The sequence below is a fragment of the Mus musculus genome, chromosome 4 (genome assembly GCF_000001635.26).
Source record: "Mus musculus strain C57BL/6J chromosome 4, GRCm38.p6 C57BL/6J".
NCBI classification, from domain to species: Eukaryota; Metazoa; Chordata; class Mammalia; order Rodentia; family Muridae; genus Mus; species Mus musculus.
The window spans coordinates 84,188,739-84,214,399 of record NC_000070.6 but is presented as its reverse complement, the minus strand read 5'-3'; the positions used below and the strand labels follow the sequence as shown (position 1 = coordinate 84,214,399).

Below are 25,661 nucleotides of genomic sequence, written 5' to 3'. Positions count from 1 at the left end.
GTAGAATCAGAAGCCCCAGAGTTGGTGTTGAACAGACACCTTGGGGAATGCGTTTTAAGAGTATACTCCCAAAATAAGTTTTGAGCATTCCGTAGGCCACACAATAAAGTACTTACTGTCAGGCCTACCAGGTCTCTGAGATGTTGTCTCACTGTTTATGTATCCTTTCAGCTGAACCTTCATGAGTGCCTCCTGTGGGTGCTGGGCCAGTTTCTGAATTAGATGAGAACTGTGCTGTTAGAGAGTTCCTAGACTTGGTGGAGCATACTAAATCTTCTGAAGGCAGAAAGCACCAGGCATGAGGGATCAGCTGTGTGCTGCGTCGTCTACAGAAAGCCACAGGGAGTGAGTGTCATGGGTGACTCTGTCCTGGAGCCTTTGTGGGTTGGCGTCACCGTTGGGAAGTGGGGTCTTCTGGAAGGAAACGGGTTCTGGCTAGAGGAGAAGGCGTGACCACCCAGGATTACTGGGCTTAGCTGGGTCTGAGGGCAAGAGCTGGTTCACAGTTGGAAAGGCAAGAATAAGTTTCCGTCAAGGAGGGCTCTGTGAGAGAACCAGTTTAATTGGGGAGAGAGGAGGTGTTGAAATAGGAAGATATAGTCTGAAACTGACAGGAAGACTCGGAGTCAGGTAAGCTAGGGACTTAGCTCTGAAAACGTCCCAAAGTCACACAGGTGAGAGGCTGGGCTGAGACCAGGAATCTGGGAAGAATACACGGCCAAGAACAGATGAGTCTCTGGTGGTTTGCCTGCCCAGCAAAAGTGAATTAAACAGGATGTGCAGGGCCATTCGGCAATAACAAATTAATCCTAAATTTCAGTGTTTGCCATAGAATTTTACTTGCTCAACAAGACGGTTGGCAGGAGGCTCTCTGCTCCACCCAGTCATTCGGTGTCTTAGCATGAATGAAACTGACATGTGTTTTTTTCATAGTTTTTTCATAGTTGCATCTTAAAATGTATGTGGCTCTTGGGATCTGAAGAAAAGAGAAGACTGGAGAAGACATGAAGACTTCTGACAACACACCAGTGTCAACGCCATTCATAGTCTGTTGACTTGATTGCAGAGCCCTGATACTATCACAAGGGAAGCTGAGAGGAGTACGGGACATGGAATGTTTGGTGAGCTGCCTCTTCAGTAGCTGGATAAAGGGAATTTCAGAGTTTAACCCTGAGTGAGGAGTGAAAAAGGCACGTGCACAAGCTGCTTATAAACTGAGAGCAAGCTGAGAAGAGGAAGGGGTGGACCCAGACAGCATCTCGGCCGCCCTCCCGGTTATCTGCAGCGTGGTGTTAGGATTCAGGCAGGGACCCTGTGGTGTACCCAAACTGGGTCAATTCTACTTTAGGTGGTTCAGTCCTTAAAAGTCAGTCAAAGGAATGCACCAACTAGGATATAAGAGTGAACATATTCAACATTAGATAAATAAAATCCAGCACACAAGCACACTATCAAGATTTTTTAAATTTTGTTTTATTAGATATTTTCTTTATTTACGTTTCAAATGCTATTCCGAAAGTCCCCTATTACCCCCCTGCCGCCCCCACCACCACCACTTCTTGGCCCTGGCATTCCCCTGTACTGGGACATATAAAGTTTGCAATACCAAGGGGCCTCTCTTCCCAATGATGGCCGACTAGGTCATCTTCTGCTACATATGCAGCTAGAGACACGAACCCTGGGGATACTTTAATCAATACATCATTTTTATTTTTATATAAAACAAAAAAGCAACATCTTCACATCTAAGCCTGCTTTTTTTGTTTCCTCAGCAACCCCAGAGATTTTTAGGAAATACAAATATTTTCAAGGAGTAATAAGTTGCCAGAGAACCCCTTAATTACTATTTTCTCTGAAAACTCACTAAACCCAAAATCCCATGTTTCTGACCTGAACACACTTCCCTCCAACAGTCTCATGGCTGTTGTCAAAGGAAACAAGCACACAGGCAACAGGTACTTCCCACTGTATGGCCCGAGTCCCCAGCACTTTGAGAGAGCCTGGGAATGTGACAGTGGGACGTTGTCCTTTGGGAAGTTACAGTCCACTAGGGAGCTGGACAGTGACTTACACTTTACACTCCGAACCCTCCACACCAACACCCCATGCTAGAGACCACTGTGTTCTCCAAGCAAGCCTTCCAGCTCGCTGTCACTGCTACCTCCCACAGTGTTAGTGTTCCCAGCCAGCCTTTAAACCTACTCATCGGCCAAAGCAAACTAAGTAGCTTGCCAACTGGATGCTGGGGAGGGGGTGGCAGTTAGGGGGACACGTGATTATGGCACTCTAGCTTGTGGGGGGCGGGTACTTCTGATTTAATGTTTGGGTGCCTATCTGTTTTTTTTTCCTCTTGTGCCTCTAAATTCCCATTGCTGCTCTTCTGTTGCCATTGAGAAAGCATGTCTGGCATATAGAGAGGAAAGAGGGGCTTCCTTTTGCCCAAACAGAATAAGATAGATTCGGAAAAAGGGGTAGGGTGCTTTCCAGCCCCCCACTCCCATCAGAACCATTCTGTTCATTTAATAGTTGTGCTTCTAGGGCATATCCAAAGCCATCTTCCCTTTGCTCCTGGGGACAGCGGCTCCGATAGAAAATACTTGGAGTCGTTGAGGGCAGAAACAAGAAGGCTCTCTGGGAACAGAGCGCCTCTGATCCCATTCCTTTTATGCCCCAGGAAAAGAAAAGAGGCCCAGGCGAAAACCCCTCCTGGGGCTTCCCAACCAGTTAAATATGAGGAAGAGAGAAAGGGGGGAAAATTCTAAATAAAAGCAAAGTCTTTGAAAAACTTCAAAGAAACATTTCTCCTGTTCAGAAGTCAAGAGCACATCTGGCTGGCGGTGAACGGCGAAGTGACGGCATCTGGGCAGAAAGGCTCCCTTCAAATCTGTCCTTTAAGGAAGGCAAAAGGGGGGGGAGGCAGCTCAGAAGATGGCTAGCGGAGAAAGCTTCCAGGAGGGAAGGGAAGTTAAAGGGAAAGAGAAAAAAGGAAGGGAAAAGGGGCTCTAAATCTTGTAATGTTTTAGGAGGGCTTATTAGAGCGAAAATTAAGTGTCATACAGAGCTCTGCTCCAGTATTGATGGCTTTTATTCAAAGAGCCATCACCCTGTAAACTCGCTTTAACAACTCCCTTCAGATGAAATATAAAAATTAAAGACATTTACAACACAGCTTAGTAGCAGATGTAGCCGTCCTGGAGGGGCTCAGATCAAATAGTGATGCAAACCCCAGAAGTATAATGGGCCTTATGAAAGACTCTTTATAACAGCCCCCCAAAATCCTGGAGATCTTACAAACGTGTTTCCTGTTCTCTCCCAACCTCGGGTCCCCGCGCCTTTGCTCAGCCTCTCCCCTACCTGTCTGATTTCTTTCCCATTGACATCCTTGTCTGACATTCTCATGAGTCACTCTACTCTTACCAACTGGACCTTAAAACAGATATGGTTCTACACTTATCAACTGGAGCTTAAAGCACACATGGTTGGGCTTCTGGTCATTCTCTTCCTTCAGTCATCGTCCTCATTACCTCAGGGAGTGCCAGGTAGAGGTGGGCACAGCAGCGCTGTGAGAAAATCATAGAACCAGACCTGACACTCAAATGGGAGCACTCTGAGCATCACCTCCCTTGCAAACCTTGTCTCCATGGCCAGGCTTCATTCGTCTACCCAGAGGAGCTTTGGAGGACTTTCCAACGTGATCTGAAAACTGGGTCTCTCAGGCAGGCGGCTGATTTTATATCTTTTATTATATAATAAACACAAGCCCTTCCCAAGATCATTTTGAAGACTTACGTTGGGAACCGTCTTCCTCCACCTGTACACTCAAGTACTTGGGTTTTGATTTTGTTTTTTAAAAGTGTGCTTATATGCCTGACATTCCAGATCACCAGCGGAGTGTAGGGGGCCTGGCATAAAGATCCTGCTGGTTGTTATGATTTCCTTTGCTCGTGGCTTTGGAAACAGGAAAAGACTGGAAAATGGAAGTGGAAAGAGGCAGAAATAAACTCTGAACTGTCCTACTTGGTAAGCCCAGGTTCTCCATCGTTATTGTCTCTTAAACAAAAGAGCCCGAAACTTCTCCTGCCTCATCTGTGTCTGAGAAGATCTCAAGTAAGAAATAGTGCTAAGTGTTCTTGGCTTTTTTTTTATTATTTAATTTTATGTGTATGAGTGTTTTGCCTGAATGTATGTCTGTGCATCACATGCAAGCTTAGTGTCCTTCGAGGTCAGGAGAGGGCATCAGATCCCCTGAAACTGGAGTTATAGATGGTTGTGAGCCACCATGTGCATGCTGGGAATTGAACTCAGTTCTTCTGAAAGAACACCCAGCACATTTAGCCACTGGACCATCTCTCCATCCCCCAGGCTCAAGTTTTTGTCACTGTGTTCCTCTTTTCTGACAGTCATTTATGTCTGGCAATGGTGGTGCTAGATGCTTGGTTACTTGAAGCAGACAGAGATGAAGAGGCCAAAAAAATATGAAAATATCCAAAGAAACTTCAATAACAAGGGAACAAGCCCTGAGCTCTAATCTGAGAACACCAGGGACCGTGATGCAGCAGAACCAACAGGAAATAAATTGTCACCTGGACTGTCTAACGAAGGCAGCAATCAGATGTCCTAGAAAGTTCTGATAGCAGTACAGGAAGTCAGCTTGCATGTCACATGGAACTTAGAAGGCAGGAACTATTCCAGATGTCATGGGACCAGTCTAAAGTCCTCTATTCTAGAATATCCCATCACCCAGTACTAGAAATACAACACAACACTGATAATCAGCTATAAAATGCAAGTCCTTGTTGAGAGGCTTGGTGATTAAGGAAAGGTCTCTTCTGTTGAGTTTTTCAAGAAATGAGTTCAGAGGTAACTGATTGAGTTGGGTATGTGGCTCAGTGGTAGAGCACTGCCTACCTAGGATTTATTCATGAAGCTCTGGGTTTGATTCTCAGTACTGAAATAAAATAAAATAAAATAAAATAAAATAAGTTGCACACACTCGCATATTTCACCTCCTACGCACATATGCACCCTAGCTCACACTCATGTACTTGAAGGTTCAAGAGGCCGTAACCTTTCTGGGTCAGTAGACTCAACTTTAGGCCATTTGTAAAGGAGTAGACACTGTTGGCCTGTACAAATGCAGGTCTAATCTTTGCAGAAAATGTGTGCTTATGTAAAGAATCAAAGAAGATAATAGTTGCAGCCTATGTCACAGGCGTGGACTAATCTTTGATTAAATAATGATATTCAGATGACATTTCTTGGCAACTGGCAGACCAGCTGGAAAAATAAGTCATAATTTCCACAGAGGATAGACTGTTTTGCCATCCAAATCTAGACAAGAACAAACAGCGAAGGTTCTAAGTACATAGGAAGAAAAGGTCCCCAAACTCTGCTTCCAAAGGGGCTCCCTTTTCTCCATCCACAGATACCCTCCCCTCATGCACACACTGCCTTACAGATGTGTCTTGGTCTAGAGGGAAATGTTGCATCTGCTGGCATGCACTATGCCTGTCCTTTCTCCTGGGGCACATGACTTTGACAACTAGTCTAGTTCCTCATGTTTTAGATGAAGAGACTAAGTTCAAGAGAGCTAAGGCTCTAGCAAAACATGGCTTACCTCTCATCAGAGTGATCTTCCAATTGTACCCTCACTGGTGTGAGCAAAGCAAACGTGTGTGCAATCAGGGTGAGGGGAAAGTGTGCACTTTGGCTCCAGGCAGACTCACTCTGAATATAGCAATATAAAAGAGATGGAGAGAACAGCTTGGGGAAGAAGCCATGGAAAACCCTCAAAGGGTGGTGCTTCCTAGAGTCTTTTCTGTCCTTAGCCTTGAAGAAAGCAAGTGGAGGGAGAAACTCTCCAACCCAGATGAGGATAAGCTAAGCAGAGTGGCCTTCTGGGGAGAAAGAGGAGAGATCAATACTGTGTCCTCAGGCTTCTAATTCTTGCTGGTGAGCTCCCTTGGATGAACTCAATAGGAGCTTGTGACAAGGCTCATCATGAGCCTGGAGGAGAAGAATGGCCTGATTGTGTTGGGGGTAGGGTGCAGAATGGCAGAGCACCCAGCTACTTCTCAAGTAGCTTTCAATGTCTCAGCTCTGTAGCTAGGGACAAGAGGCCCAGCCTACTGCTCTGTTTTTCTCATTAGTGTGATAGTTATAACCTCATGGCCTTGATGGGGGCCGTGACACTAGAAACTGCTGTATGTAAAGCTCCAAGCTGCACATCCAGGACACTGTTCTGGGTCCTTCTCACAGCAACACAGAGGCTCTTGCACGGTGCGGCGGGCTCCCACGAGCTATGCCCCACACTTGTGAAGGCTATGATCAGGAATCCCGCTTCTTAAGACTAGTGACAAGGAACTAATCAGGCAATGCACAAAATTGTGCCATTGTCTACTATATCACAATCTTAAATGGAGACAGCTGGGAACAGCTGGTCTGACTGTGTTTACCAGCACACTCAATTGCAAGCAATACAAACTGAAGCTCGATTATCTGAGCTGTAAGTGTTTGAACTAGTACTCGTGACTCTTAAAAGTTGGAAGAGGACCAGAAAGTGTGTGTGGTACAAGACTGTAACAATAGTAGATTGGTCAAACAAATGTCCCTATCACATTATGGCCTACATTTATGTTCACGATGTAATGATATAAAGTGACTAGGAACTACAAAGAAATGACAGCAAATACAAAATGCATATGCAAACATACTCATGTATACATACCAACACATAGATGTGTACATTTGTATACTTGTTCATACACACAAACACACAAGCTGGTTACACAGAAAGAAGTAGAAACTCCCCCAGACTCTTTCAGTTTCTAACACTTAGCAGTTGCAAGGGATTCTGCATCTAACTAGTATTCTAGCTTTACTTCTGTAGACTTCCTGGATGGCCCACATGGAACTCTTGACTTGGGTCTGGCAATTTACCCGTACCTTTAGGTGTCCCTTAAGAACTGATTGTACCCGCCCCAGCACATGAGACTGGCTACTGGTACTAAGATGACTGAGGAAGGTGCCTTATTGAGGCATGGATTATGACTGGGTCCTGGGGCCTGACGTGATCATTGCTAGACAGGGAGCTGAGTGTTTTGTGACTTTAGTTGGCCATGAGGTAAGCACATGACTGCAATAGCTATGTCTATGGTGAACCAAGTGGTTACCATTCCCTTCCAATGGGAGGGGGTGTCACCTTTCCCTCTAGCTCCAGCTACATGTGGTCTTGGGGGTGCTATAGTAAAAATCTGATTGGGGGCTTCTTGGTAGTATAGCTCTATGTAAGTGGTCCACATTAGTTAGGGATTTTTCAGTGATACAGCTCCCAGCGGTCAGCTATGCTCCTGTAAATTTCTTTGTTCAACAAACTGTACGTGAGTGTTCTTTGGTCTATTGGCTTATTAAAGGGCAAAGTTAGGTGGATAATGGGGAATACCCAGTCTATAGCTTGGACCCTGAATAGGAAATTCACCTAAGTTGATTAACCTGACTGAGGCTCATACATTACTTTCAGTTTCTTTTTGCATGTGTGTCTGGGTCCTGACCTCAAGTCCCTCAGCTCTGTTGATTCTGAGGCAAGTCCCAGCTGGGGTGAATGTGTAGGGCCTGAGGATAGCCGATGTCTTCTGAACACCCTCTGTTGACTGCTGGCGTCACATATACTACTATCTGCTGTCTTCTTGGCCTCCTCTCTGATAGGCTAGTGCTCCAGAGCTGCCATAGACTCTGCGCTACTAAAACTCAACTCGGTGCCCGAATTCCAGAGACATTAGTGATCTGTATGCTATTTCTGTCACACAGACAATCTCGTTCAGAGGAATGGCAGAATCTTCTGAGATGGCTTTTCCTCAGGCACGGAGGAGACCGAAGGGCACCAACCGATGGAGAACGTAGTAGCTTTTCCTGAGTCAGTTTCAGTTCACAGAGTAGTCCATAGATGAACTGGGACTATGAGAAGAATGAACACAGACTCTCATTACCTAGAAGTCAGTAAGCTGTGATTATAAAAACAGGAGCAGGGAAGAGGAGGGCATTTGTAAAGGGGCTGACATCTGTATATCATGGTGGCCTCCTGGCCCCGCCCCCGTGAACATCTGTTATGGTCTCTCTAGTCTATATCGTGTACCTTCCCCATGCTAGTCAACACAAAAGCTCTTGCTGTAGTTACCCCTGTCCCTGGGGTCATCCCCATTTCATTGGGAAGGGAGACAAACAGGAATTGCTATGATGTCCCCTCCTGACTAAATGCCCACCACACCCCAGACATGTTTGTGGGGGAGTTGGCAGGTACTCATTCACCTCACTGCAACCTTCTGAGACAGGCAAGGGTACAGATACATCAGCAGGGGCTCTAGAAGCCAATCAACTCCCCTCCCCCGCCACTGCTAAGAAGGAAGATCTCAGATTCAAAGCCACGGCAGATATTTTAACTCCAGAGCCCCCCAGCTCTCCACAGAGTAGGAAGTTCGATAAAGAGATGTGAATTAAATGCCACAAGAACCTCACTCTTCTTGTTAAAAAAAAAAAAAAAAAAACCTTTAACTGATATTCCATTGAAACAGAAACCCAAAATGGAAGACACACATTATTTGCCCCATCTCCTCCTCCTTCTGCCCTACCTTGCTTTTATAAAAGTACCATCAGCCTACAAGCTCCAAAGTAGGAGCCTTGGCTTGTCCTTCCTCCCTCTCCCTCTCCCTTGTTATATCTGTAGGATGGCGGAGTTGACCAAGTTCTGATATGAGTACACTGTGAGGCCTCTCTTCACATCTACTTTGACTCCTGACCTCTTGCTAGGACTGCTTCCAGAATGTTCTCCCATTGCCCGCTTCAATATGTCCTTCACGTTGCTGATGCTCTTTACCTAGTCTACCCTGGTCAAACGGCAAGCCTTCAGGAAGGGCTGCAGACTCTGGACAAATCTATCATGATTGCCTGTGCGTTGGACAGAATCATCCTGACTGAGATTAGGAAGTGACAAGTCAGAGCCAGAGGTCAGTTGTGTGCACTAGAAGTTGTGTCGTGTCTCAAACATTAATACCCCTGTGAGTCAGGTGGAAGCATTGTTGAACTGCGTCCCAGATTCCTTGACTCTGGGTTAAGGACCGGGTCTGCTTTTCTAATGAGGTCCCAGGTGGCTCTGATCCTTCAGGACCATAGCAGGAGTAATAGGGTGTGAGCAGAATTCAGAACAAAGGGATTTCTTTAGTCTACGGCATGATAAGAGACACTGTAAATAACAACAAGATCACTTTTTTTTGACACCAGGAGCATGCTAGACTGTGCTAATGCTTGTTTTGCACTGCCTTGCTTAATCCCTGCCACCCCCAGAGCCTCCTACCATTGTGAATACTGCATGGAAACTGGCTGAGCACTCTGGGGAAGAACTTACCACACCACATGACTGCCAGGAGCTGAGAGGACCAGCAGCTTACCCTTTAGTCCATGTTCCAAAGGTTCCCCTCTCTCCAGCAGGGGGAAGCAGGAGGGGCAGTGGGGGACTAGAGGAAAAGGCAAAGGCTAAGAATCAATGCCATGCTTTTCCTGTGGTGACTGGGTTCTGAAAACTTAGCACAGGCTAGGTCCCTGACAAGTTTGTTTCCAGTCTTTGGGCTATTGCTAAGAACAGTGTTAAAAGGCACTCAGAGAGCTTCTGTGATAGGACAGGGACATTCCAACAGGATGGCCTGATTCTTCGTGCTAGCAGCCATGGCTCAGTCTGAGCTGCTGGCAACAGAGCACAGGTCACAAAGGGTCTGGAAGTCAGGGCCAGAAGTTCTTGCCCTAAACAGGGACTAATAGGAGAGGGATACTCCAGGTACAAGGTCACAGCAGGTACAAGGTCACGGAGGAGTCCTCCTACATGCAGATCTGTGTGGCAGCATGAGATGCACAGCCACAAGTCAGCTCTGAAGATGGACATACACAATATTCATTCCTTATCTGAAACACTTAAGAACAAAACTGTTGCAAATTTCATTTTGTTTATGGATTGCGGAATACATTCAGATATATAGAGGTATCATAGCAACGAGACCAAGTCTAACCAGGAAACTCAATGTTTTCATGGATACCTTAGGCACCTAGTATGAGGGTAACTTAATGGAATTTAGTGTGCTTGACTTTAACTGCAGTCCAGTGAGGTCACATGTAGAGTTTTCCTCAGTCTGGCTGTTTGTCATTGTAGTGGCCCACCATATCATCTCTCTCTTCCTCCTCCCCCAATCCCCACCATAGAGAGACTTTGTAAGGACTGCTGTGTCTGGAAGGCATGGCACTCTTCACCATCTGCTTCCATCTTTGGAAGAGGACGTCAACCTGGGCAGGGGATGGAGGACATCTTTGTGTCCTGGGGCTGATTCTGAGGCAGTGCCTTCCTACACCAGCTCTCTTCAATGCCTTGAAAAACCAGGACAGGGAGGCAGAGACAAGAAATGAGTCAGCGGCTTGTGTCCTGTCCTTGCCTCTCCCCTCAACCCCAGGGAGTGAATACCTCAGTTCCCAAACTCTCTGAGTCAGGAAGGTCACCCTGAGGACATCTGCCTGTTTGTCTGAAGCATGCCAAGCAAGAAACAGCTGCTGAGAATAGCCCAGAAGGCATCACTTCCTGTCTGCTTAGGAGACCAGTCCAGGTGCACCCCAACCCTCCTTCCCAACTCCTGCTACACTGGGCAAGAGGCTTTAGAACACAGAAAGGCATTGGCCACCTGATTCCATTCCAGAGACCCAGACCAGGGTCCTGGAGAGGTCCTGCCAGCATCTTCTCCCAGGATGCTAAGCATCAGAATTACCAGAAAGGAGGCAGGGCATGGAACGTCTCAAACCTTGGAGGCACAGGGCACTGGCCCAGTATCCAAATCTGCTTGGACTGTGTCATTGACCTCAGGCAAACCTTTCCACCTTGTTACCCGTTAAGCCCCAGTTTCCTCCTTTCTAATGTGCCCCCACCTCCCTGGCAGAATAAATGTTTCTCTTCCAGGGAGCCGGGAGCATATGATACATAATTTAATCTGGGCACTTCAACTATACTATGGTTGGCTAATTATGTCTCTCTCTCCCTACAGGCCATCAATGTCTTAAGGCAGGAGGCACCTCTCAGTCTCCCCTGGTACCCCTTTTAGCCCTGAGCCTCCATCATCTTGTCTTAGTTGACTGAACACACTGGAGGATTCTACCAGAAACAGCCACATTTCTCACGTCTTAAGATGCCCACATTGCATATCTACCTGCTGCAATGCCTGTGAAGAGACAGTCCCTGCCCCCACGTAGGACCAGAGGACAGTAATTGGAAATGTCCTCTGTGCCACAGATCTCTGTCCCACCCCTCCCACCTACTGCTGCTGAATCATTTTCTATCAATGGCCTAGTAGTGTCCCATTGACCGATGAACCCTGTAGGGCCCAGAATGCATAGCGTCTCTCATGAGCGATCGGGAGGATTTTGTCTGGACTGAAGAGGTGTGCTCGGCAGAGCCGTTCTGAGGGAAGCTTGTGAGGAGTGAGGAGAAGGCAAGGAAATGGCTAGAAGCAGCACTCGCTTCCCAAGATGCTGTGAGAACTGAGGCACGTCATGGGAGCCCTCAGAATTTGTGTCGATCTCCTGTCGAGGCTGACTTGCGATGGCATTCCTTGGCACCGTGGCCTTGAACTGTGAGTGGACAAGGGAAGCTTTGAGGACTATGTGAAGTTGAATTTGAGCATCCCAATGTGACTGTACTTCCTGATAGAATCTTTACAGAGATGATGTTAAATGAGGTGGCAAGGCTGAGGTCTTTAATACTGAGGATTTCTCAGTACATGTGCACAGAGGAAAGGCATCACGAGGGCCCAGGGAGCAGGCAGCCACCTGCAAGTCAGGCTTGGTCACCAGACACAGACCCTATTGCCACCTTGGTCAGACATATAGCTCCAGACTGTGAGAAAACAAACATCTGCTGTTTCAGCTGCCAGGCTGTGGCTGCCTGCTGTGACAACCAAGCTGACTAATAGCATCGGGCCTCTTTGTGAGCACTGCCTGTCATACCCCTGCCCCAGGGGAGGGGCAGAAGTCACAATGCATGGGAAGAGGAGCAGGCTCTATTGAAATGGGGGTTTGTTTATAAGATGTAAAGTGAAGTGAGTGAAGAAGGTACCACTAGCTCTCTCCACAGGCCAGACACAGTGAGAATTTTAACTCCTACTTAGGAATTTTGTAGCATAGTAAGAAAGAGACCCAGTCATGGGAACAATAATCAGATGACTCAATGTTCAGTAGGATGGCCTTGGAGACCAACACGTAGTAGGGCGTACTAGTTTCCAGTACTGGGAGTTCCTGGGAGCCATGAATCAATCTCTCTTTCTCTCTCTCCCCCCTCTCTCTCGTGTGTGTGTGTGTGTGTGTGTGTGTGTGTGTGTGTGTGGTGTGCACTCAGCTCTTGAAGCCAAAATAAGGGCTAGAAGGAATTGACCAGGCTGTAGGCTGCCATGAGCATCCCAAGCCTCTATCTACATCCCCAGAGCAGGACCACTTAGAAGCTGAGGTAGAGACCAAGCCCAGGCGTGCTGCAATGACTCTGTTGGACCCTTGTACCTACTTGCACTCAGGTAGACAGTCTGGGGTGTTTATAGCCTCAAATGTTATGGGGACGTTGCCCTTCATGCAGGTCGCCTGCCTTCCTCCTCTGTACTTGGTCTTCAGCACTGTGTGCCTACCATCCCTCAAACCCTTACTCTTGCTTCATTTTATTTTTATTTTATTTTATTTTATTTTATTTTTAACAAGTGGAGCCAAACTTCTGGTGCTGAGTAGAACTTCCCATGTGAACTGTGGCTCCTTAAATGTGTTTCTCTCCCCTGATAATGTTGGGGGTGTGTGCATTACTAGGTCAGGGACATCAGAAGAAACATTCTGTGGCTTTTCCAGAGACTGGTCTCATCGCTGTTGATCACTTTATGGGTTAGGATTCACCATCTCAACTATGGGCAATATGAACAGTTCCTAACAACCACTTTCTTGTCACAGTGTTAAAATGTGTTTTAAAAACAATCCCAGTTCAGTCTAACAGCAAAGCTTCACACTGCCCCAGTGCTCCAGATGAGCTCTAAGCAGTCGAGGGGGCTGTCGGGAACTTCTTTCTTATTCCCCTTCCCCCTCCTTTGCTACTGCCTGCAGTCCTGGCTTCTTGGAGTGGGGGGAGGGGGGAACGAATGCACATTCTTTCTATGTGATTGGTTGTAGTGTGTCCATGGGAGCCATAGGTGCCCAGGTGGATCCCTCAGGGTCCCCTGCTGTGTCTTTCCTTGGCCTGAGAGACACAGCTCCATTGACATGCTCTAACCTGTCCTAGTCTCTGGGCCACCTCCATCTATTTTGTTGGAGTCACCTTGCCTCTGGCAGGGAGTCCTCTTAGCTGGAGACCTTGTCAAAACCAGATCCAGCTTACAGAAGCTTTGCCTGGCCCATGGGAATCACCTGCTTCCTCTCTTCACGCCGGCTTCTGTCCTGGGCTCACTCAGCTTCCTTGCACTAAGACTACGATCTCTGTAGGACTCATCAGAGCTGAATTCAGCTTCTTCCTATGGGAACCCCCCACATCTGTCGGGAACTGGGGAGCCCCTCTCTCTGCTGCAGAGAAGTCGTGGAGGGTCGCTGGGTGTTTTTCCTCTCAGGGATCATTCCCACAAGTCTATCAGCAGTCCTCTATGCTGAGAGGAGAAAGGGCGGCCTAGGAGAGCACTGTTCTTCAGCTCGCTGCCTCAGGAGTGTGCAGAGGATGTAGCCTCTCGGGCATTTGTAAGTGGCTATCTAAAGGTTGTGTTTTGTTTTTACCACAGCCTTAAACACTCACAAAGTGTGTACTTTCTGGTATGTTGAACCTTTGGTTTAGAAGTTTTTGTTTTTGTTTGTTTGTTTGTTTGTTTGTTTTATCAAAATCCTCTTGTAAAAGTTTTTTTTTTTTTTAAAGAAGGCCTCAAAATGATGATGATGACGATGCTAACCTGCTAAACTGAGACTTCTATTTAAAAAAATGAAATTTGGGCTTTCTCTTTTCATTTTGATTATCCATACTTGTGATGTCCTGGAGACATCTGCATTTTGACCTGAAGATAAGCAGGTGGGCAGACAGGCTGATGGACAGGTGGGAAGGTGGGAGGTAGGCAGACAAGGAGGTGGGCAGGTAGGGGTTGGGCAGGAGGGCAGGCAGAGAGGGTGGGCAGGAGGGCAGGTGGGGAGATGGGCAGGTGGGAGGAACAGGGGTTTGCAAGGGTGGACCACTTATCTTAAAGAGTCCTTCCTTCTACTCCTGCCAGACTCTTTCTGGGAATCCCACGGCTGGTGCCGTCAGGATTTTACAACCCAGGGAAATGGAAAAGTCAGAATCAAGATGGTCAGAACCTTCATTTTGTGGGAAACTATAAACCACTAGTATTTGCCTGGACCGACTGCCTTTAGGAAAGGCTGTTTAAAGGAGAGTGGCCAGAAAACAGAGTTCTTGAAGTGATATACCGGCAGCAGTTCTGGGAAAGTGTGTGTGCCCGGGGTGCCCCACTGGAAGCCTGCTGGCCTGAGAGTGGCTGCACCTTCTCGGATCCCTCGGCAGGTGCTGCACAGGTGGCCTGACAGCACGAGGTAGGATGTGATGCTTTAGCACTCTCAGGCTCAGAACAGAGCTCTCTTTTGAGGGGAAATGACAGGAAAGTCCCCTCTGACCATCTTGCTTGGCTCACAAGGGTCTGAGTAAAGCCTGTGGCCCACAACCCCACATGGGAGAGTCACCCGTCAGAGTCCCTGCTACCATTGTCCCTGCTCCTGCCCCTCCCTGTGTGGGAAGGGGTGTGATGGGGAATTCTGGACTGAGCAACCATTTCCGTGTGGTCAGGGCTTTGGTGTGGGCGGCAGTGGGAGGCACAGCTGGCCAGCAGGGGCTGGGGGATGTCTCTGGGGGACAAGGTCTGGGCCAGGGCAGAGTGTGTCAGCCAAGTGGAATCCCGAAGGCCCCATTTTCAAAGCCATTTGCAGGGCTGAGCTATGTCTTTGTCTGCACTTGAGGACCCCCCACTTGCCGCCCCAGCCTGGGAAAAATGTGTGCAGCCAGGGCCACCACCGTGGCCTTGAGAAGCAGCGGGAGTGGGGCAGGCAGCTGCTCCTTACTGAGCCTCTAAGGAATCGGCTGTCTGGCCCATCACCAACCCTTCGCTGGAGTTGGCTTCTGCTGGAGTGGTGAGAGTGGACAACACAAAGATGGACTTGATTCAAACGGCCTGTCGTGCTTCCTGGTCACACACTACAGGGTGGGGCGCATGTCCTAGGTGCCATGTATTCGTCAAAGGTTTACTTAGGAATGTAAGCCTCAATCTCCTCTCCAGACATGGAAACCTGAAGTGTTTATGGGCTTTCTTGAGGTTGGGGATGAGAACAGAGGAAGGAGGAGCTAAACTGTGGCCTAACAGAAGACTGGAGGGGCTGCCAGGTCTGAGACTGAGATTCTGTGGTCTGAGCCCCTCTGCTCGGCTTCACCCCACCTCACACTGTGCCAGGCAGTGATGGTCAAGCTTCAGGGGAGCACTTGCAACATTTCTGATTTCATGGCTACTGGCTCAGGACGCCTAGGGAGATGGCCTAAGTCACTCACTGTGAAGGAGATCTCTGTCCCAAATATCATTCCTATGGTGGTCGCCCTGGGTGTTTCCTCATGGAGGCTTGGGTAGGGAATAGGTTAAATCCATGAAGTCATCCTCCAAGTGTGCTCTACTAGATGAAAGCATCCCTGGTGCTAAGGTGTGCTGCACTCTGGAACTCCATCCAGTCTGTAACAGGAATAAGTGGGGTGATTGTAGATAAGATGTGGGCAGAGGGAACAAGAAATGTGGCTTCCGTTGTCCATTGCCACGGGAATACCAGCATTCAGCACTCAGTCTGAGCTTGGGCCTATGATCTTAAGAAGTACTGAGCTAACTCATTTCTCTTAGCTGGGGCGGGATCCCTTTTACTTCTGCCTGTAGCTCTGCCCAGGCTCTACTTTGAACCACAAAGCCCCTGGGTCCTCCGTCATCACTCATGCAGTTTAAGGAGAAGCATGAGGCCAGCAGTGTTGGTCATGGGTGGACACTTTCTTTCCCTTCAGGACTAGATCAAAACCTTCCTTCAGGAAATCTGTCTGTAATGGTCCCTTGGGGCTCAGCTTACCATCTAGTTGTTTTGCATTGAGTAATATTCTCTCTCTCTTTCTGTCTCTCTCTGTCTCTCTCTTTCTGCCTCTCTCTCTTTTTCTGTCTCTCTCTGTCTCTGTCTCTCTCTTTCTGCCTCTCTCTGTCTGTCTCTCTCTCTCTCTCTCTCTCTCTATATATATATATATATATATATATAGATATAGATATAGATATAGATATAGATATAGATATAGATATAGATATAGATATAGATATAGATATAGATCAACATCTAGCGATCCCAGCCTGTCTGGCTCTGGACACTGGATGCTGATGTGACAATCAATAGCTTGGTTTTGGGTGGTCTTAGAAACCTAGACTAGAATGTAGAAACTCTACAGCTGCCTTTTCTCTTCACCTAACCTCAGTTTTCTCATGCAGAATATGACCTGTCCTAAGGACTGAAAATGATAAAACACTTGTAAAGTTGTTGTTGTTTGCTTGTTTGTTTTTTCACTTTTTGAGGGTGGATCTTTCTTGCTGCAGACGACAGGCTGTCTTTGGACTTGAGATCCTTCTGCCTCCACCTCCTGAGGTCTAGATTTTAGGAACATCATGCCTATCCTAGCATTGGGATTTTTATTCTTACAAGGCAGTCAGAACCTGATGCTCAGTGCATGCTAATTACTGTGATTGGTATTAATGTGTTTCTCCTGCAGGCTTACATGTCTCCCATGTCTCAGGTGCAAAGCCAGCTTTGGGAGATAGCTGATTAGGAACCTCTCTGCTACAGAGCCACTCACATGACAAGGATCACCACCAAGATTTTGCTAGGAGGATGCTAACCTCCATGGTTTGAGCTGAGATCAGGGGCAAGAATGGCTTCCATTAGAGACAGATGGCATTCCAGGGAGAAGGTAGAATACTTGAATAACTCCTATCTAAAAAGGGAGGTTCCTATCCCACTGGGATTGAACATGGATGTCTGGGAAGGGGCTGAACACCTGTTCAGTGAGAACTCTTCTTAGTCCATCCACAGGAACATGAAAACCAGTCCTTTAAATGGTGTTAAAAGCCATTGAGTCCGGCCTTGGGAAGGCTTGTATAGAGACCTTACCACACGTCAGATGGAATACTTACAAGAGTCTCAGCACAGGGTCCTGGCTGTGGACTGTCAGGCAATAAGACCAATAGATAGAAGACCACCCGTGCATCTCAGAAAAAACAGTGATGATGGAACATACAAGTCTCAAGTGACACACAGAGAGGTAGACTTGTTTTCACTTTGCTCTTGTCCTGTGATAATCTAAGGCAAGCCTCCTGGTGGTGGGAACCTGCCATACAGCAGGCAGGTCTAGGCAGATCAGGTGGACCTGTGCCACGCTCTCCAATGTTAGTCATTCTGTTAAAACTCATGCATCACATCAGCATGGGGAAATTGGAGTTCTTCAGTGTGGACTAGATCCATCACCTTCTAAGTCAGGTAATCAGCCTGCCACTCAAATGCATCACCTTCCAATGCCATGGACTCCCAGATGGGTGAGCAACATCATCGATGGCATAGGATGCAGCTCTGATCGAATCAGAAGCCACACTTCACCTAGTCAATCATCTAAATAGTCTCCACATTACGAATGTGCAGTGGTGGTCTCCATGATATGCTTAAGAGAGGATGTGTTAAAACCGCTGTAATGTTTAAACACTTACCTGCAGAAACAAACTCAATACATCTGTCACTGTAGCCAGAATCACCACCCAGACACACCCCCTTTACACCCAGGAGTCCTTTCTCCTGAAACATGCTGAGGTGAGCAAGGAGGCCCGGTCACAGCCCAGGAGACACTGGGAGAAAATCGCAGGCACCAGTCCAGATGTGTTTCAGCCGGCAGGCAGCAAGCAGTTTTGCTTAACCTGCACAGTTCTTCAAAAACAATGAATGCCTCAAGATTAGAAAAGTCACAGAAAAACATAAACATACGGACATGGACACACATGCACTCATACATGCACGTGCACACGCACCTCCTCCCACCACCACACAAATGAAAACAGTAGATTTTTTAGCTTCTTTTAACAAAATAAAACTTGGTAATAGCAAGATGTGTGCCCACTATCAGTTACTATCAGAACAATAGTAACCATGGCCAGATATGGTTTCATACACTGTTCTTTGCCACATTGGTAGTAATGGCTCAAGACAACCTTACTATGATATATAGTAACAGACTATTACTTCTACTCGAGGACTCTGAGGACACAGAGAGGGCATGTGACCTATTAAATCACACAGCTGGCAGTGGGAGGGGCAGGTGTGTAGCAGCTCTCCCACCTCAGGTGCTGTAGATTGTCTATAATATGGTAGTATGACAGTCAGTCCTGCCACCATCTTCTCAACACTGAAGCTTGCTGTGTGGGTTTATGTCAATGGATTTATACATGCCACATTTTCTCTGCGTCCTCATCTGCCTGAGTCTGGTCAGCATTTATGTTTGCAGCACAGTTCAGACATGTACTTCCATCTTCTCTGGGATGCCTCTGCTCCTTGTGCTGAAAGAGTAGATCCTGAATCTGTGAAAAGCTGAAAATACTCTACAAATATATAGAGTCCTATATAGCCTGCATCTGATTTTTATATGGTAGGTCTGCTTGAGAAATTTAGTGGACTGAGACAATGGATCATAAGTTTGAGGGCGACAGGAGCCATATAGGAAGACCATCTCGAACAACACATCAGGATAGGGATGAAGATTTAACTCAGTGATGGAGCACTTGCCTACCATGAGCAAGGCCTTGGTTTGGTCCTTTGCAGAAGAAGGAGAAGGAGGAGAAGGAGGAGGAAGGGGAGGAGGGGGAAGAAGGAGGAGGAAGAAGGAGGAAGAAGGAAAAAAGGAAGGAGGAAGAAGAAGAGAAGAAGAAGAACTGGAGGAGGAGGAGAAGGAGGAGGAGGGAGAGGAGAAAAAAGAGGATTAGGATGAAAGAGTCTAGCAGAGCACATGCTGAATGGTACAGATAAGGACTGGTCAATCATGAAACCTGTTTCATTCATTTGTAACTAGTTTATTCTTAGGGTCTGGGTTGCTTAAAACCAACCATCAGTTATGAAACAGGAAGACAGCCTGAATGAACAGTCCAGCCAAGATAGAGCCTCAGAGCTTGTGTTTCTAGAGTGCAGACAGGGACGATGACCCAGAGGTGGCAACGAGAAGGAAACTGGACACTTAGCTCATATCCATGCATGGGAGAAAAGGGCGCATGGGAGAGACCTCAGCACTGCTATATGTGTAGTATCCATGGCATAGGGATGAAGGATGGGAGAAGGCTGAGGATGTGGGGAGAGAGCTTATGGAAGACAATCATGACAAACTGGTCCAGAGTTGGGAGGTATCAAATGGGGTCAGAGTAGCCAATTACTGAGCTCTGCAGAGATGCAGAGATGTCTGCAGAGATGAGTCCAGAAGCAGGAGTGGCCTGGAGGTCCTGGACATGACCAGTTGACAAAGGGCACAATGAAATGGGAAGGTTGTACCTTCGATGTCCTGATTTCAGATGTTACTTATTACTTCTTCCAGTTTCTACTCTGTAGAGTAGGCTCTGTCTGAAGGGGACAGTGCCGAAACCCATGACCACTTCTGAGTGTGTGTGAGCAGCTGCTTTGTGTAGCTGCAGGGATGGAAGGAACTAAGGGTTTCAAAGTTGGGACTGACACAGTGGTTGCCATTGCTTGGAAACTCAACTGGGCTGCCTGGAGAGCTGGCTAAGAAGATGTGAAGGGGACTTAGGGGTAATTCTGAGGGGTGAATGAGGAGGCTGGCCTTGTGGTGTCCTCCTTTCTGAAACAAATTCCATGTCACTGTGCTCCAAAGCCTTCTCCATCAGTAGGTGCTATCAAAGATGATGTTCAGGCCAGAACTGTGTATTCCTTTCAGAATGGTCTATAGAGCTACACAACTGTCCTGGCAGACATGGAAGATATGTTCATTATACATTATGTCCTTAATACCCTGAGACTGGAGTCCTACCAGAAGACATGGACACTTGGCCATTGCACTGCCCCGTGCTGCTGTGCCTCTGTGGAAGTGTCAGTTTCTTCAATGTAAGCACTAAACAGAGCACAGATTAGGACCCCATGCCCTGGTTTTGCTTTTGAGTGTGGCAGAAACTCCAAAAAGGATGTGTTCTGGCCTCTTCCCCTGGAGATCCTGTCCTGGGCAGTCCAGCGGTCAAGGCTGCCACACAAGGCTCACCAAGGCAGTGTCTTCTTGTTCCTAACTGGTCTGTTTCCTTCTGTGCTATGGCCCTGTCTCCTGAAGACTGGAGACTATAAACCAAGGAAACAAAGCTGACGGCTTTGCATTGCAGTGCCAGTGGATGCCACCCAGGTCTAGACAAGCTGTGTCAGGATGACAGGGACTTTTCAAAGACCCTGGAGGCAAGCCTATGGAAGCTCAGAGCACTTTGGATCTCCATGAGCTCTGCCTTTAGGTCTTGTAGGGTTGTATACAACCTGGATGGCACCATCAAGGCTATGAATAAGGACGGTGTCAGAATATAGCATCCAGGAGCCAAAGGCCCAGTCTAATTTCTGCCTGAGCAGAAAGCAAAGATGTCACCTGCAGGTCTCTTTGCAAATGAGTTCACGACCTGTGTTCATGCTGGCCAGCTGAGACCATCATAGCTAGCAGCCAGCCCACCAGGGTTCCCCTTTTCTTTCCTGCTAGGAGGGTCTGACCAGGCATTCCCATGGGAAACAGACCCATTTAATCATTTGGAAAATAACCCTTCTGAGACTGCCATCACCATGTCCCCTATGTGTCAGTCTCTTGTTGTTGTTGTTTTTGTTGTTTTGTTTTTTGTCACTATAACAAAAGTTCTGAGAAACTATTTAGAAGAAGGTAGGATTGGATCTGGGTGCCAGTTCCAGGGTTTTCAGTACAGGCAGATTTCTGAGTTTGAGGCCAGTTTGGTCTACAGAGTGAGTTCCAGAATAGCCAGGGCTATACAGAGAAACCCTGAATTGAAAAACAAAAACAAAAACAAAAACAAAACAAAACAAAAGCAAAAACAAAAACAAAAACAAAAACAAAAACAAAAACAAAAACAAAAACAAAAATGAGAGAATCAGAAAGAGCAAGGCCAGTCAGGGCCTAGGGAGGCTAATGGTGGAGGCTGACAGGAAAAGGACCTGACATCGTCACACTGACCACTCAGTGCAAGGGAAGTGATGTCATATTTTCTCAATTTCTGCCCCCTAGGATCTTGATTTAGTTTCATGTCTCCTTTTTGCTATGGAATCTCTAAAGCTTGTCCAATTTACAGACTACCAAAATCGAGGCTTAGATGCGTTCACTTGCCTAACCAAGATCCCAGAGTTAGCAGACTACAGAGCTGGGTTTGCATGCAGACACAGCTGTGCCTTGTAGGACCTAGAAGTGAGTGTTAGATCCTGGGGCTGGTTCCAGGTGTGCTACAGAAGAGGCTATAGACAGTAGGTAACTAACGCCTGGGAAACAAACAGCCGCACCATAGGCTGCTTCCCACTTCCCTATCCCACCCTGGAAAAGGGACTCATTCCCTTGAGTGCCTGGAGGTGGGTTGAATTGGTTTTGGGAAATGGTTGTTGGATCTGGCATGCTCTGGGGTAAAGCCTGTTGTAAGTTCCTTCTGACCAGCCACACCCCCTTGGGTCGCAAGAAATGCAGCTGGAGGGAGGAGGGGTTTGCCTAGTGTTCCTACTACCACAGGGCCCCAGCCCTCCTCCTTCCTTGCTGGCCTGTTTTTTGCAATTAGCAGTCTACCACCCAGCTACAACAGACAGCCTGAACTTTTCTGCCTAGAGCAGCCTTCCCTGCCTGAGGCCCCTGGAGATTTTCAAAGGTCACAAGAAAAGGGCTGCTTCTCTGGGTTCCGGCTTATTGGTCTGCAGGAGTGCTGCATTCAAGGTGCCCCCTTTGTATAGAAGTGTTGAAGGGATCTTATGCATTGAGGCCACAGATGTGCAACTGAGAGGACATCAAAAGGACCTTGGCCCTATCTGCCATGTCTCCAGTTGGCACTGTTGTAGGATCAGTGGCTCTCAACTGTTGTTTAGCTATAGAGTCTTACTCAAGTAATATTTCATGTAAAAATCTAGTTGGTAAAAATAGACAAAAGTAGGCCATCTCTGTCTAAAGATCGTAGATGCAGGAGGCTTGAATAGGAATTCAGAGCCTTTGTCTCTTGGGCCTTTCCTTGTCCTAATAGCAGGACCAAAGGACCCCGACCCAGTTTCCCAAACATCTGGAAACTGCTGTGCCACCAGGGAGGAAACTGTGATCCTTAATTCGTGTTTCTGCCTTCTGGACAACAAACAAACAAACAAACAAACAACAAATGAGAGTTGGCTTGTGCATACTGAACATGGAAACCCAAGTTCCTCTTCCAGTTTGGGACTTCTTGTTGGAACTCTTCCTTTATTATGCTAACTTATCAGTTGTGAGAGTCAGATATGTAGTCTGAAGGTATCCTTCATGGGGCACTGTGAGAGGACAGGTCAGTGGCCACCAGAGACCCCCCAAGCATAAATGGGGTGTTAGTGCAGTTTGTATAAAGTGTTATGGTATGGTTTGAATAGGAACGGCTTGAATAGGAGTGGCCCATAGACTTAATGTGTTTGAATGCTTTAGCCCATAGGAAATGGCACTATTAATAGCTGTGGCCTTCGTGGAGTAGATGTGGCTTTGTGTGAGGAAGTGTGTCACTATAGGGGTTGGCTTTGAGGTCTCAGATGCCCAAGCTAGACCTAGGGTGGCATTCACTTCTGCTGCCTTTGGATAAAGATGTAGATGACTTGGCTCTTTTCCCAGCACAGTATCTGCCTGTGTACCACCATGTGTCCCACTATGATAATGATGGACTAAACCTCTGAACTGTAAGTCAGACCCAATTAAATGTCTTCCTTTATTAGAGTTGCCTTGGTTATGGGGTCTCTTCACAGCAATAGAAACCCTAACTAAGACAGAAGGCAATGCAAGAATCTCTTCTTTGGTTCAGCCTGAGAAATGAGGATAGCCTTATAACTTGAGTGGAAAAGAAGAGGAAGGCAGGATAGCCTTTGAAGGAATGAGGCAAAGGGCTTTCTTTCCAGGGAGTACTAAGGTCAGATAAGAACCTGAGAGCTTAGTGCTGTGAATGAAGCAACATGGCCGCAAAGAGGGATGTAAGGCAGAGAAAGGCTAGAAAGGATGCTGAGGCCTGGAAGGCCAAATCAACGAACTCGCACTTCATTCCTAGGCAATAAAGGAAGCAGATTTTTCAAGTACGGTCAGTGCAGTTTAGGATGGGGCCTTCTGGCTGCTGTATCTGAGGTGCAAGTATGATATAGAGAACACTTGTTACAGTGATGTAGTTACTGGTGAGTTCTGATGAGGGCCCAGAATTAGTTGCACAGGTAGAAAGACCAGAAATACCGACAAAACATTTCAGGGAGGTGAGACTGGGTTTGGGAAAGGATGTGGGGAAGAAGAAAACAGACAGGCAGGCAGACAGACAGACAGACAGACAGGTGATAGACAGACAGATAGATGGCAGGCCACCGAAAGTCTTGAATAGCAATACTCATGTAAAATCTGGAACACGGGCAAACTAAGGAGGATGTGGCTAGGGCAGGGACTCCTGGGCAGGTTCCATGTGATTGGAGGGCCACCAGGCCACAGATGTATATCTTTGCCCTACCCCGATAGCTTCCCAGGACACTTGGGAAACCTTTCCAACATGGTGAATCAGCCTTTCCTTCACATGACAGTCAATAGAAAAGTTCCTGCACTGGGGGCAAACTGGAGTGGAGGCTTGTGTGTGGTGACCAGCTCAAGGTCTCCCAAGTGGTCTCACTTATGGTTTGCAGGTAGAAATAGCACATGTGTCTGTCACAGTGTCTTAGTATAGTATATTCAGAATACAGCAACTATCATGACCTGGGGGTGGGGGTGGGGCGGTAATACATGGCTACATCAATTTTTTTGGTGCCAGAGGCTTAGAAGTCCAAGGTCAAGGTGTTGGCAGCTCCAGGGTCTGGTCAGGCCCACTTTCTGGCCATGAGACAGAGATTGTAGTCTCATAGAAGGCAGGGCCTGTTGTGTGAAGCCCATAATACCATTTGGACAGCTCTGCTGCAGTGTTAACTTACCTTGAAGATGCCCACCCTGAAATAGAGTAGCATCACACTGGAGATTAGGTTTCAGCGCAGGAACTGGAGGAGACATGCTCATGCCAACCACAAAATGGAGCAAAAAGAGAAACGGTAAGCCGAGGGCCGGATCCCGGAAGCACGTTTAGGAGCAGTTCTGGAAGCCCAGTAAAGAAACTGCTAAAGTCAAGTTGCCCCCGGTTGCCCTCTCAAAGCAAGGGGTTAAAGATTTCTTTAAAAACCCTACAGTGCCTTGGAAATCAGCTGAATGGCCTTTCTGTACAGCTCCTAATGTCCCGGGTGCACTACCTGGCGTTCTGATGAGATATAAACGGTGGGTTTTATGGGCAGCGGCATGGGCCAGTGGGCTAAGGACAGGCCAGGGAGTCAGCAAGGACGCAACCTGGGTGTCTGGTGACCGCTTGACTCAAGGTGTGACCTTGGGCTGGTTGCTTAACCTGTTTACACCTTAGTTTCCTTGGCTGAAAAATGGGAGTTCTGACACCACTGGGCCTCACAGGGGGGCCGTGAGCAGAGCTAATTGATGGCTGAAGTGCACCCTGGATGTCTGGTGCTAGTAAACAGCTAAGTAATTACGCGGCGCCTTGAAGCTGGCAGCCCACACGCAGGGCACTCTTCCCAGGCTGAGGGGCCGCGGAGTGAGGCCCAGAAAGCCTGGCTCAGCTAAACGTCAGCCACTCACCTCGCCAGTACCTCCCCGGTGAGTCTCTCTCAAGGTCATTCTTCATCTCCTGGAGAGCTGTCTCCTCAGGCACTGACATCTCTTCTCTCGGACCTGTTTTTAACCTTCTTTTCTGCAAGGTGTGGCTTTTCCTCCCTCTTTAAATTGGCAGTCGGATGAACAATACCGTTCACAGAGTGGACACTTTACATCGTGCTCCGTGGGTGTTTCGCGCAGCTTCTTTGATAGACTCTTCCCAACAGGAACAGGGTGGGTGGCTCCGCTGTTCCTAGTCAACAGATGTGGACGCAGAGGCAGGGAACCAGGGCTCTGTGCGCTGTTTTCAAGAGTCTGTCCCCCGTTGGGCTTTCTTCATGGAGGAGCTTGCGCAATGGGGAACAGTATAGAGTTTGCCCCAAAGTTCTCTGGCATCTAGGACCTTAAGCCCCCTCTTTCTGTTTTCCCTGTTAGCCTTTCATTTCCTGTGGTAAAGATAAGGAGAGACATCATGGGTGCAATTAATCGTGCAATCGCTTCTTGTTTCTACCTGAACTTAGGGTTAAGGCTTGAAGCAAACCACCTGGCCTTTCTAAACACATTTCTTTCTGCTGATGTCTCTTTGGGTTCTGTGTAACTCTGACCACAGTAGGGCTATAAATTGTACCCAGGACACACACTTCCTGTT

General features: G+C 47.4%; 1 long non-coding RNA gene across 2 annotated transcripts in view; it reads left to right on the top strand.

Moving 5' to 3' along the window:
* The window catches only part of Gm33597, a 95,029-nt gene that overhangs the window by 6,334 nt on the left and 63,034 nt on the right, over nt 1–25,661 (top strand). Inside the window, exons 3-6 of one of the 2 annotated variants that reach the window (XR_390691.2) lie at nt 172–345; nt 934–1,121; nt 3,880–4,107; nt 11,070–12,713. This is a non-coding gene — a long non-coding RNA (predicted gene, 33597). Of the gene's footprint in view, nt 1–171; nt 346–933; nt 1,122–3,879; nt 4,108–11,069; nt 12,714–25,661 lie in introns of those variants that run through there. The other variant, XR_390690.3, reaches the window with a different exon arrangement.